General features: G+C 43.0%; 1 pseudogene; it reads left to right on the forward strand.

Annotated features, from left to right (window-relative positions):
• LOC111798874 lies at positions 1-10212 on the forward strand (annotated as a pseudogene).
• Positions 10213-13489: the final 3277 nt, after the last annotated feature.

Raw genomic sequence — 13489 nt, forward strand, 5'->3', positions numbered from 1 at the left:
ATGCTCTTTGTTCTAGCTTGCTTGCTTGTGATAAACAAGTTTGCCATTACCAAATTTAACTATCCTGGCCTTGGAAACCAGCCATGTCCATCTAAGCTCACATTTGTGTCATTGCTGATAATTATGGGTGGAGCAGTTGGGTATGTGGCTACAGATTCTGCATTTACTTTGACTGCTTGTTCATGGGCGTTTGCTTATTTGGTGGCTATTAGTACTGAGATGGTTTATATCAAACGCATGGTTACAAATCATGGGCTGAACACATTCGGTTTTGTTTTCGGCCCAGCCAACCACTAGCAGATATTAGGCTTTTCCTTTCAGGCTTTCTCTCATGATTTTTAAAACGCGTTTGTTTGGTAGAGAGAGGTTTCTACACTCTTATAAAGAATATTTCGTTCTCCTCTCCAACGATGTGGGATCTCACAATCCAACCCCCTTCGGGACCGAGCGTCCTCGCTGGCACTCGTTCCCTTCTCCAATCGATGTGGGACCCCCAATCCACTCCTTTTGGGGCCCAACGTCCTCGATGGCACTCGTTCCCTTCTTCAATCGATGTGGGATTCTCAATCCACCCCCCTTTGAAACTCAGCATCTTTACTGGCTGGCACATTATCCGGTGCCTGACTCTGATACCATTTGTAACAGCCTAAGCCAACTGCTACCCGATATTGTTTTCTTTAGGTTTTTCCTTTCGGGTTTCCTCTCAAGGTTTTTAAAATGCGTTTATTAGGTTAAGGTTTCCACACCCTTATAAAAATTGTTTCGTTCTCCTCCCCAACCGACATGACATCTCACAATCCACCCCCTTCGAGGCTCAGCGTCCTCGCTGACACTCGTTCCTCTCTTTAATCGATGTTGGATCCACAATCCACTCCCCTTCGGGGCCCAGCATCCTTGCTGGCACACCGCTACGGTGTCCATCCCCCTTTGGGGCCTAGCATCCTCGTTGACACACCACCTAATGTCTTCCTCTGATACCATTTGTAACCGTCCAAGGCCACCGCTAACAAATATTGTCATCTTTAAGCTTTCCCTTTTGAACTCCCTCTCAAAGTTTTTAAAACGTATCTTGCTTGGTAGAGGTTTCCACCCTTATAAAAAATGTTTCGTCCTCCTCCCCAACTGATGTGAGATCTCACATACAATAATCTGATTTCCTTGATCTGAGCTCTGTTGAAATGAATGCTCGCTCTGATACTAATTTGTTAAAATAAACACTCACGAAACTATGAAGGAGATGTAGAGAGGGAAGAGACAATCTGAAAAACCTTTTTCCATTGCTTTGTACTTTTGTTCTCTACACTTCTATTTGCTGTTTTGCTCTCCTTTTTACCATGCCAAAACAAATTAATTTATAGGTTTTATAAAGAATCCATAAACGGACACTTTCCTAAAATAATGATTGGTCTTTCATTTTTTTTTTCTTTTACTTTTTAGTCAATTTCAAAAACTTACTAAAATTAACAAAATTAAAACTACTTTTCACCATTTAAGTTTATACAAAACTACTCTATAAACTTAAATACTTTTTGCATCTGTGATGCCAATCATCTTCTTGTATTTGTCGAGAAGTACTTTCGGTAGCCGTTTTGTAAAGATGTCCGCAACATGATCCTGACTTGCCACATGCAGCAATTCCACGTTTCCTTCCTTCACATGGTTTCGGATAAAATGAAATCGAACGTCAATGTGTTTGCTTCTTTCATGGTTTACTGGGTTTTTGGCCAACTCAATTACTGATTTGTTGTCAACTTGTATTACGGTTTCACCTCGTTGCTTTAGCTCCATCTTACTCAACAAATTTCTAAGTCATATTGTGTGACACATACACCAAGATGCTGCCACATACTCAGCCTCACACGTCGAGAGTGTCACGATCGATTGTTTCTTTGAAAGCCAAGTAAATGTTGTGTTGCCCATGAAGAATACATAACCCGATGTACTTTTTCGATCGTCTATGTCTCCGCACCAATCACTGACAGAGTAACCGACTAACTTGTAATCTTCTATTTTTGAGTAGAATAGCCCAAGTGACACCGTTCCTTGAATGTATCGTAGGACTCGCTTCAACACCTTCCAATGTGAATAGATTGACTCCTCCATGAATCGGCTTATTATGCCGACACTTAATGAAAGATCTGGCCTTGTACATGTAAGATAGTGAAGGCTTCCCACCAGGCTCCAGTAACTATTTGCATTTACTTGTTCTCCTTCATCGTACTTTGAGAGTTTTGCACCTGGTNTGTGACACATACACCAAGATGCTGCCACATACTCAGCCTCACACGTCGAGAGTGTCACGATCGATTGTTTCTTTGAAAGCCAAGTAAATGTTGTGTTGCCCATGAAGAATACATAACCCGATGTACTTTTTCGATCGTCTATGTCTCCGCACCAATCACTGACAGAGTAACCGACTAACTTGTAATCTTCTATTTTTGAGTAGAATAGCCCAAGTGACACCGTTCCTTGAATGTATCGTAGGACTCGCTTCAACACCTTCCAATGTGAATAGATTGACTCCTCCATGAATCGGCTTATTATGCCGACACTTAATGAAAGATCTGGCCTTGTACATGTAAGATAGTGAAGGCTTCCCACCAGGCTCCAGTAACTATTTGCATTTACTTGTTCTCCTTCATCGTACTTTGAGAGTTTTGCACCTGGTTCCATTGGTGTTGATATCAGGTTGCAATTTTTCATCTTGTACTTCTTCAAAATCTCCTTTGCATATTTCTCCTGTGATATAAAAATGTCTGTCTCTCCTTGTTTAACCTCCAAACCGAGGAAAAACTGTCGACCCTTGGAAAAACGTCGACGAAAAACAAACGGCCGAAGAAAGTTTCTTCGAAGAAATAATAGCGGAAAGTAAAAAGTGAGAGGGAGAGAATTTGCTGAAGACCCGATGTTTATTTCTCATTCAATTGAATTCTTTAAATAACAAACCTAATTACAAAAATAGAAAAGTGGGCGAAAACTTCGCCCAAAGTTAGCCAAAAATGGCCGGCCAAATTTATGCTCTTCCATTAGCGTGAATTCAGAAATTTAAAAGGTCAAAACAACTTAACTAAATTTAAGGACCATAGCTTTTATTACTTATATCTACCTTATTATTTGAACTCCGATCTTTGAGCGTGGTTCTTCAAATTTTACCTGCGCCAGGGACTTGGTGAAAATGTCTCCAAGTTGTTCCTCTGTTCGGATGAAATCAATCTTGATGAGCCCTCGATCTGCACATTCTCGAATGTAGTGGAATCTGATTTCTATATGCTTGCTCCGATCGTGCAAAACTGGATTTTTTATCAAGGAGATCGTAGCTTTGTTGTCCACGTATAGCATTGGTGGATCNGTGTGATATAAAAATGCCTGTCTCTCCTTGTTTAACCTCCAAACCGAGGAAAAACTGTCGACCCTTGGAAAAACGTCGACGAAAAACAAACGGCCGAAGAAAGTTTCTTCGAAGAAATAATAGCGGAAAGTAAAAAGTGAGAGGGAGAGAATTTGCTGAAGACCCGATGTTTATTTCTCATTCAATTGAATTCTTTAAATAACAAACCTAATTACAAAAATAGAAAAGTGGGCGAAAACTTCGCCCAAAGTTAGCCAAAAATGGCCGGCCAAATTTATGCTCTTCCATTAGCGTGAATTCAGAAATTTAAAAGGTCAAAACAACTTAACTAAATTTAAGGACCATAGCTTTTATTACTTATATCTACCTTATTATTTGAACTCCGATCTTTGAGCGTGGTTCTTCAAATTTTACCTGCGCCAGGGACTTGGTGAAAATGTCTCCAAGTTGTTCCTCTGTTCGGATGAAATCAATCTTGATGAGCCCTCGATCTGCACATTCTCGAATGTAGTGGAATCTGATTTCTATATGCTTGCTCCGATCGTGCAAAACTGGATTTTTTATCAAGGAGATCGTAGCTTTGTTGTCCACGTATAGCATTGGTGGATCGCTTTCTCTCCCGATGAGTTCTTCCATTAGTTGCGCAAGCCAGACCCCTGTGTTGCTGCCATCAAAGCGGCGATGTATTCTGCTTCGCAGGAAGACAAAGCAACTACCTTCTGTTTTGTTGATTGCCAGCAGATCGCGCCGCCTGAGAGGAAGTAGATCATTCCGCTGGTGCTCTTACGATCATCAATGTCACCGACCATGTCACTATCACTGTAGCCGACCAGCTTGAGTTTCTCCTTTCCTCTAGTTCCGACTACGTAGCGCAGGATGCGCTTGACAGCTGCTAGATGCTCCTCCCTAGGTGCTTCCATAAACCTACTCACATATCCAACAGAATAAGCAAGATCAGGACGAGTGTTTACCAGATAGCGCAGACTCCCGACAATGCTGCGGTAATTGGTGGAGTCGACTGTCGTCGTAGTGCCGGCCTTCCTTAGTTGGAGCCGGGCCTCCATTGGTGTCCTTGTAGGATTACTATCGGCAAGTCCAGTTGTGTTCAGGAACTTCTTCACGTACGCACTTTGGCAGATGGAGATGCCGGTAGAATTTTGTTGCACTTCGATGCCGAGGTAGTAGCTGAGCACGCCGAGATCGCTCATCTTGAAGTTCTTTGACATCTCCTTCTTGAACCTTCCGAGGACTTCCATGTCGCCTCCAGTGATTATGAGGTTGTCGACGTACACTCCCACGATCAGTCGCTGCTTGCCATGGCCGTGCGTATACATGCCATGCTCAGAAGCACAGCGCTTGAACTTCAGTGACAGTAGGGTACTGTCGAGCTTCGCGTTCCAGGCTCGTGGGGCTTGTCGAAGCCCGTAGAGTGCCTTGTGTAGGCGCAGTTCCTTACCGGGGTTGTCGTTGTCCAGGAAGCCAGGTGGTTGTCGGACGTAGACGGTCTCCTTCAGCTCTCCGTTAAGAAAAGCAGACTTCACGTCCATATGGTGAACCTCCCAAGAGCAATGTGCCGCAATTGCCAGCAAAAGACGAACGGATTCTAACCTTGCCACCGGCGCAAATACCTCTTCGAAGTCCACTCCTTGCTTTTGGATGTAGCCTTTCGCCACCAGACGAGCCTTGTGCTTCATAACTTCTTCTTTTTCGTTGCGCTTCAGTTTGAAGACTCATTTGAGCCCTATGGCTCGGTGTCCCAGCGGCATATCCTCTAGACTCCACGTCTGGTTCTCGGTGATGGATGTCATCTCCTCCTACATTGCCTTCAGCCAGCACGGGTTCCTTTCTGCTTCGGCCAAGGTGTTCGGTTCATCTGTGCACTGATGGCATGCAGTTCGGCCACTTCTTCGAGCTCGTGCGCTGCCAGTATCGGTGGTTCTTCACCTCCTCCCACTAAGTCGTCCATCCTCTGATACCTGACCACTAGATCATCATCGTGATCGGCATCCAACGTCGAATCCGTAGTCCGTGGTGTTGCGAACTCCACTGGTTCAGGGGGTGCACCTGCTGGCGGCAGTGACGGTTCCTGATGCTGGGCTCCTCCTTCTTCCGGCTCGGTGACGAGGTACTCCACCGTGAATTGATTTGGGTTGTAGTCTGCCTCGATCACGTCGTTCCACTGCCAGAAGGTGCCTTCGTCGAAGATGACGTCGCGAGATACGTGAGCTCGCCCCCCTACAGGATCATAGAGTATGTACGCCTTGCTCCCAGGTTCATAGCTGATGAAGACGACCTTTAGCCCCCTGGGATCGAGCTTGGCGAGGTGGGGACGCGTTACCTTCATGTATGCGACGCAGCCGAACACGCGGAGATGATGTACAGCTCGCTTTTTGTTGTACCAGGCCTCATATGGTGTCTTCCCGTCGAGGCTTCGGGTCGGTGACCGATTGAGGAGATAGCCGGCCGTCATTACCGCCTCTCCCCAAAATATTCCAAGCATCCACCACTCCGTTCTGTTGGGGGAGTAGGGTGTCGTTGTATGCCAAACTCGTCGCAGTACTTACCGAAACTTGCCGAGGTGAATTCTCCACCTCGGTCTGTGCCCAGCACTCGCATCTTCTTCTCACATTCGGCCATATCGCCGTGTACAAGCTCCAACGGCTCATCGACGCGGTAGAGGATGTCCGAGACGAAAAGGTGTGCACCTCTGTTTGTCGACGATCATCGCAGGTTTTGAGTAGCTTGCGCTCGATAGAAATGAGAAGCAAGCGCCTGCCTCATCAGGTTGACCCAGGCTCGCTCACCCTTAAATCTCGACGACAATTGTCACTGATTATAGCTCCTCCTCGGAGGGAGATGCAAGCACACGACGGCGGCGTGGGGGAGAGTGTAAGTGAGCCTGCCTGAGATGGACACCATGATGTGTGTATTTTCGCGCTCTGCATTTTCTTCTACTCGAACCTGAGACCTGTGGGTTGTTAGATCGACGCTCTAACCACTTGAGCTATTCAACTTGACTATTGATAAGGTTGGCTCCTCCGCAATGATATACCACCGATGGCTTCAACCGGACTCTGATACCACTTGTTGACTCTTGGCAAAACGTCGACGAAAAATAAACGGTCGAAGAAAGTTTCTTCGAAGAAATAATAGCGGAAAGTAAAAAGAGAGAGGGAGAGAATTTGCCGAACACACGATGTTACAAAAAGAAAGAGTGGGCGAAAACTTGGCCCAAATTAGCCAAAAATGGCTGGCCGAATTTAGACTCTCACATGAGCTTGAATTCAGAAATTTAAAAGGGGAAAACATTAATTAGGGGACCAGAGCTTTTATCTAATAAAAACTTCAACAAGCCCAAGTCTGTCATCTCAAATTCTCGTGTCATTGTGCTTTTGAACTCTTCTATCATTTCATCATTGTTGCCTGAGAAAATGAGGTCATCGACATAAAGAGCGACAAGTATCACATTACCTCCACTCTTCTTTGTGTAAAGTGAATGTTCGTGGGGACATTGCTTGTACCCGTTCTCCTTGAAGTATGTATCGATGCGAGTATTCCATGCTCGCGGTGCTTGTTTCAATGTGTAAAGCGCCTTCTTCAATTTTAGTACCTTCTTCTCTTCTCCAATTTTCATGTACCCGGGAGGTTGTTCGAGGTATACTTCTTCTTCAAGCACACCATTCAAGAATGTTGACTTCACATCCATTCGAAAAATCGGCCATTTGAATTGGGCTGCTAGGAAAATGAGCAATCGGATTGTCTCCATTCTAGCGACCGGAGCAAACACTTCGTCATAGTCGATTCCCGCCTTTTTCTTGTATTCCTTCGCAACAAGTCGCGCCTTGTACCGCTCAATCTTGCCTTGAACATTCACCTTTTTCTTGAATACCCACTTCACACCTATGGGCTGACTTCCTTCCAGTAATTCTGTCACTTCCCATGTGTTGTTGCGATGAATCGCTTTAATCTCCTCATCCATGGGAGTTTGCCACTTCGTGTCTCGCACCGCCTCTTCAAAGCTGATATTTTCAGAATCTACCAGAAGACATACAAGGTGTACCTCATTTGTTGAGTCATACAAATCTCACAAACTTCGCATTTTGGGTTGTCGTTGTTCATCTTCATCATCATCGGAAGTTTCTGAGTCTGATGGTGCACTTGTTGGTGTAGCGACTAATGATTCTCCAACTTCGATATTAACTTCTGTCGAATTGTTCTAGTCCCATTCGCTTGCTTCATTTACTCGCACATCGCGACTCACGACACCATCTTGCTAATCGGGTCAAGTAGTTTGTATCCTTTTGTCTTCTCATCATATCCAATAAAGATATACTTTTTGCTTTTGTCTTCGAGTTTCGTTCTTCGTTGATCCAGTACGTGAGCATAAGCCACACTACCGAACACTTTGAGATGAGAGATTGTAGGCTTTTGTCCGCTCCAAACCTCTTGTGGTGTTTGATCATCTAACTTCGCATGTGGACATCGATTCTGTACGTAGATGGCACATTACACGACTTCTGCCCAAAATTCCTTCAGCATCCTTTTGCTCTTGAGCATTAGCAAACCATGACGAGAATGGTTCAATTCTTTCTCTCAGCCACACCATTTTGTTGAGGGGTGTATGGTGCGGTTAGAAATCGCCTTATGCCTTGCTCCTCGCAGTACTCCATGAAAGCCGTCGAAGTATACTCGCCAATTCTTTCTCTCAGCTTTCAAAGTCCATGTTTGGTAGCCCATGTACCATATTCTTTTTCGCTAACTCCTTTAGGCCCCCATGATGAAGGTGACCAAAATGGAGATGCCACAGTAATGCCTTGTCTTCTACATCGACTTGCAAACACTTTTCTCGTATGCTTCTTAAGTTCAATTTGTTCATCCGATTTCTTCCTATCTCGACTCGAGCAACCAAACGTTCTTGCTTATCCTTCAAGTGTAGCAGGCTGTCCTTTAAGAATATCGAGTAACCTTTCTCTGTGAGTTGCCCCATGCTCAATATGTTGGTCTTGAGGTCTGGTACATAATAAACATCTTGGATTGACCCCATTACACCATCCTTTTGAAAGAAATGTGTCGTACATTGGCCTTTGACCTTCACCTTTGACGCATCTCCAAATGACACGTGACCATCTTCATTCTTTTGCATCTCTTTGAATAGGTACTCGTGACCTCACATATGGTTGCTTGCCCCTGAGTTGAGGTACCACAAAGTGTGATTGTTGATGTTCTCTTCATCTTGAGCCATCAAAAGAAGACTTCATTTGTTATGTCTTCCAAGGCTAGGTTGGTTGTTTCTTCCACCTTTTCCTCGGCTCGATAATCTCTTGCATAATGATCCATTCTGCCACAATTGTAACATCTGTCGGAGTTACAATTATTTGCATAGTGGCCATATTTTTGACATTTGTAACATTGGATGTTGGAATTATATCCTTGACCGCGTCCTTGATTGCGTCTTCTTCCACGCCAATTTACTTGGCTCGATAGTCTCTTCTCCTCATAAATTTCTTCACTTCTGTTGCCTTGACTACCTCGACCATTCCCGCGACTTCCACGACCTCTACCTTGAATATTTTGAGAGTAGAGTACCTTTTCATCCTTTATTGATGCCTTAGTCTGAAACGCTTGATCGAGTGTCTCCTCCTTCTTTTTCTTACGTTGCTCGTGTGCCTCGAGAGAACCGGCGAGCTCATCAACTGTGAACTTCGCTAGGTCCTTTGACTCTTCTATCGCACATACAACATTCTTGAAGTTGTCGGTTAACGACCTCAAGATCTTCTCCACAACCCGCGTCTCGGGTAACATTTCTCCATTTCGATTTAGTTGATTTGCCACGGTATGTACGCGCGTAATGTAGTCAGATACATTTTCTGATTCCTTTATCTTCATGCTCTCCAACTCGCCACGTAGATTTTGGAGACGCACGTGCTTGACTCGGTCGGTTCCTTTGAACACTTTTTCTAAAGTGTCTCACACTTCTTTTGAAGTAGTTGCCCTTGCAATCTTCTCAAAGCCCGACTCGTCAATAACCCGGAACAGCATGTATAATGCTGCCTTATCCTTTGATCGCAATTCTTTTAGCGCCTTGTTTTGCGCCGCTGTATAACCCGTGGTATCCTTTGGTTCTTCGAAACCTTCTTCGACCACTTCCCATGCATCTTGAGAATCGAGAAGAGCTTCTTCAATTCTCGTAGTTCGTCTTCATTAATCGAGGTAGCGACATTTGTCTCATCATATTCGCCATCAGCTCTGATACCAATTTGTTGAAATAAATGTTCGATCTGATACTAATTTGTTAAAATAACACTCACGAAACTGTGAAAGAGATGTCGGAGAGACAAGAGACAAAAAATATTCAAAAAAACCTTTTTCTATTGCTTTGATACTAATTTGTTAAAATAACACTCACCAAACCTTTTTGGCCTTTCATTTTTTTTCTGTTGGCCTTTTACTTTTACATTTTACCACTCAATTTCAAAAACTTACTAAAATTAACCAAATTAAAACTACTTTTCACCGCTCCTTTTCAAGTTTATTCCAACAAGGTCCAACAAGTTCCTCCGTTCTGGTTTTTGATGTTTTTTCTGCCTTGGGTTCAAGTGGAGGAGATTGGTTTGAATACGATGCGTTTTATGCAGTATCCTTATCTTGTATATTTGGTTTGCTGCAAGAAAAGCCATTTCTTCTACTGCTTTCACAATTAATGGTGTGGTTTGGTCTGCCTCCTTTTCACAATTTCAGGTGGTGTTCTCTATCAGCAGTCAGTAACAACAGGAGTTAGAAGCGTCTCAGCAACAAGAAATGAGAATGATCTTGAGAAAAATCAAGGCAAGGGAGTTCTTCCCGGTAAACTTTCCTCTGTATAAGGGTTATAAAGAAATGTCTCTCTAGCATACGTGTTTTAAAAATTTTGAGAGAAAGTCCGAAAGAAAAAGCCCACAAAGGACAATATTTGCTAGTGGTGGACTTGGACTCTTACAAATGGTATCAGAGCTAGACACCGGGCGGTGTGCCAGCGAGGAAGTGGACTGTGAGATCTCACATTGATTGAAGAGAGGAATGAGTGTCAGCGAGAGGGGGTGTGTATTGTGAGATCTCACATCGATTATAGAGGGGAACGAGTGCCAGCGAGAACGTTGGGCCCCGAAGGGGAGTGTATTATGAGATCCCACATCGATTATATAGAGGAACGAGTGCCAGTGAGGATGCTGGGTCCCGAAGTGGGTGGATTGTGAGAGTCCATATTGGTTGGAGATCCCACCTCAATTATAAAGAGGAACGAGTGCTAGCGAGGACGCTGAGTCCTGAAGTAAGTGAATTGTGAGATTTCCCATTGGTTGGAGAGGAAAACGAAGCATTGTATGAAAACCTCTCCCCAATAGACACGTTTTAAGAATGGAAGCTCAGAAGTGGGCTTGAGTTGTTACGAGGTTGGTTTGGTGTGTTAGTTCTCCTACTCCGTAATACCCTAAACACAACCCACTTATATTCTCTTTGCTTTCTAAATAAATCTAGCCAAATTTGAATGAACCATATCTTATGAACTGGAGTCACGGCACAGCAACCATAGGACTTCACTTCTGTTGATATTTATGAATGATCACCAGAAATCTCGAGAGAACAGCTCCCATCCTTAAAATAGTGAAACATATTGCAGTCTGTACAACCTTTGAGATGGACTTTCTAGTCGTATGTTTGTGAAATCCCACGTAGATGTGGAAATCTCACCGTGAGCAGATATTATCCTGTTTGGACTTTGCTTGAGGGAACTCTCCAACCGACCTTGGATCTCATAAAATTTTGAAATCTAAGTTGTAATCCGTTTCTTTTTTAAACGAGCTCAGCTTAAGAATCGAGCACCCTAATCGTTCGAATTATAGTATGGAGAAGCGTCCTCAGAGACGGAGTGGGCACAAATCCCTTGGAAGGGGGCGCCAGAGAGTGTGAGAGTCCTATTGCGCTCGGACCCCGTCGCACCACGAGGTGCTGTCAACGAGTTAGGTCGTTTGAGAATGCAGCCCGAATTGTACCGTAAGTTATGTCCAAGGCTAAATATAGCCGAGAGACTAATAACAAACAACTTTTGACTCTACTACTTTTGATTACGAGGATATCAAACTTTAGGTAAGTGATCACCATGAGTTAAATCTCCCGCCTCTAAACCTTTTATTTATTACATCATCTTTGTTAACTATTAGGTCGGCTCATAATGATTGTGTTGTAATCCTTTTTTAAGAACATTTTGACATATTTCAAACAGTATTCCATGATGAGTGTCTCCATTAGGGCCTTCTCGAGAGGGTTAAGGTTGTCACGTCTTATAGACTTAGTACATGTTTTTTTTTTCATACTTATTTTACGCTTAGAACGATCTTTAGTGAATTTGGTATGATACTAAAATGAGAGAACAAGTTTTCTGAACTAGTTAATGACCGTCGTCTAAAAGAGGAAAAAAAGTGCAATGATACACCTATGGAAAATGACTCGAAAATGTCCCGAAAATGACAGTGTTTAAGTTTGATTTTTTTACTAATAGTATGTGTCAAATGCATCAAATTTGAACGTTCTTCAGAGTTTCGTTGAAAAATATTGAAAGAAACTTAGTTTTTTCACATAAGTAACTAAGAGTCTCCATTTGGGTCTTCTCGAGAGGGATAAGATTGTGAGGTCTTATAAACCTGAGTACATGCTTTTTTTCTTCCTTATCATACGCTTAGAACAATCTTTAGTGGATTTGGTATGATATTAAAATTAGAAAACAACCATTCTAAACGAGTTAATGACCCTTGTCTCAAAAAAGAAAAAAAGTGCAATGGTACACCTATGAAAAATGACTCGAAAATGGCCCGAAAATGAAAGTGTTTAAGTTTGGTTTTTGTACTAAACTTATGTGTCAAATGCATCAAATTTGACCGTTCCTCAGAGTTTCGTTGTAAAATATTGAAAGAAACTTAGTTTTTCACATAAATAATTAAGTGTCTCCATTAGGATCTTCTCGAGAGGGTTATGGTTGTGAGGTCTTATAGACCTGAGTAAATGCTTTTTTTTCTTCCTTGTTTTACGCTAAGAACAATCTTTAGTTGATTTGTTATGATACTAAAACGAGAAAACAAATTTTCTGAACGAGTTAATGACTGTCTCAGAGAGGAAAAAAAGTGCAATGGTACACCTACGGAAAATGACTCGAAAATGGCCCAAAAATGAAAGTGTTTAAGTTTGGTTTTTTTACTAAACGTATGTGTCAAATGCATCAAATTTGAACGTTCCTCCGAGTTCCGTTGAAAAATATTTAAAGAAACATATATTTTTCACTTTGCGGTATGTCAGTGAGGACGATGAGCCTTGAAGAAAGTGTGCCAAAGAGGATACTAGGCGGTGTGCCAGCAAGGCCGCTAGATCTTGAAGGGGGTGGATTATGAAGTCTCACATCGATTGAAGAGAGGAACGAGTGTTAGTGAGGACGCTGAGCCTTGAAGGGGGTGGATTGTGAGATCCCACATCGATTGGGGAAGAGAATGAAACATTTTTTACAAGGGTGCGAAAACCTTACCGCTAGCCGATATTGTTCTCTTTGGGCTTTTCTTGAGGAAACTCTCCCACCGAGGTGGGATCTCACAATTAGCACCTTCCGAGGTGCATTGCTTCACGCTAGTATTTTTCCAGCTTCTTTGAAGTTCTTTCCCATGAGTTCGCACCAAAATTTTGAAATCTAAGTTGTCCGTTTCTTTTTTTAACGAGTTCAGCTTAAGAATCAGGCGCCCTCAACGTCCAAATTGTAGTATGGAGAAGCGTCCTAAGCGATGGATCGAGTACAAGTCCTCTTGAAGGGGGCACCGAGAGGGTGAGAATCCCGTTGTGCTCGAACCCTATCGCACCACGAGGTGCTGTCAATGAGTTGGGTTACTTGGGAATGCAGTCCCAATAGACGGTAAGTTCTGTCCAAGGCTAAATATGGGCGAGAAACCGATACCATTACATGATCCTTGTTAACTATTAGATCTGCTCATAATGATTGCGTTGTAATCCTTTCTTTAAGAACATTTTGACATATTTGGAACCGTATTGGAGGATGGCATCATTAAAACTTGTGTGGACATAATTTAGGTCATGTTAATAGCAAACTTAGGTAAAATCTCATTCAAA

This window comes from Cucurbita pepo, chromosome LG07, assembly GCF_002806865.2.
Source record: "Cucurbita pepo subsp. pepo cultivar mu-cu-16 chromosome LG07, ASM280686v2, whole genome shotgun sequence".
Lineage (NCBI taxonomy): Eukaryota > Viridiplantae > Streptophyta > Magnoliopsida > Cucurbitales > Cucurbitaceae > Cucurbita > Cucurbita pepo.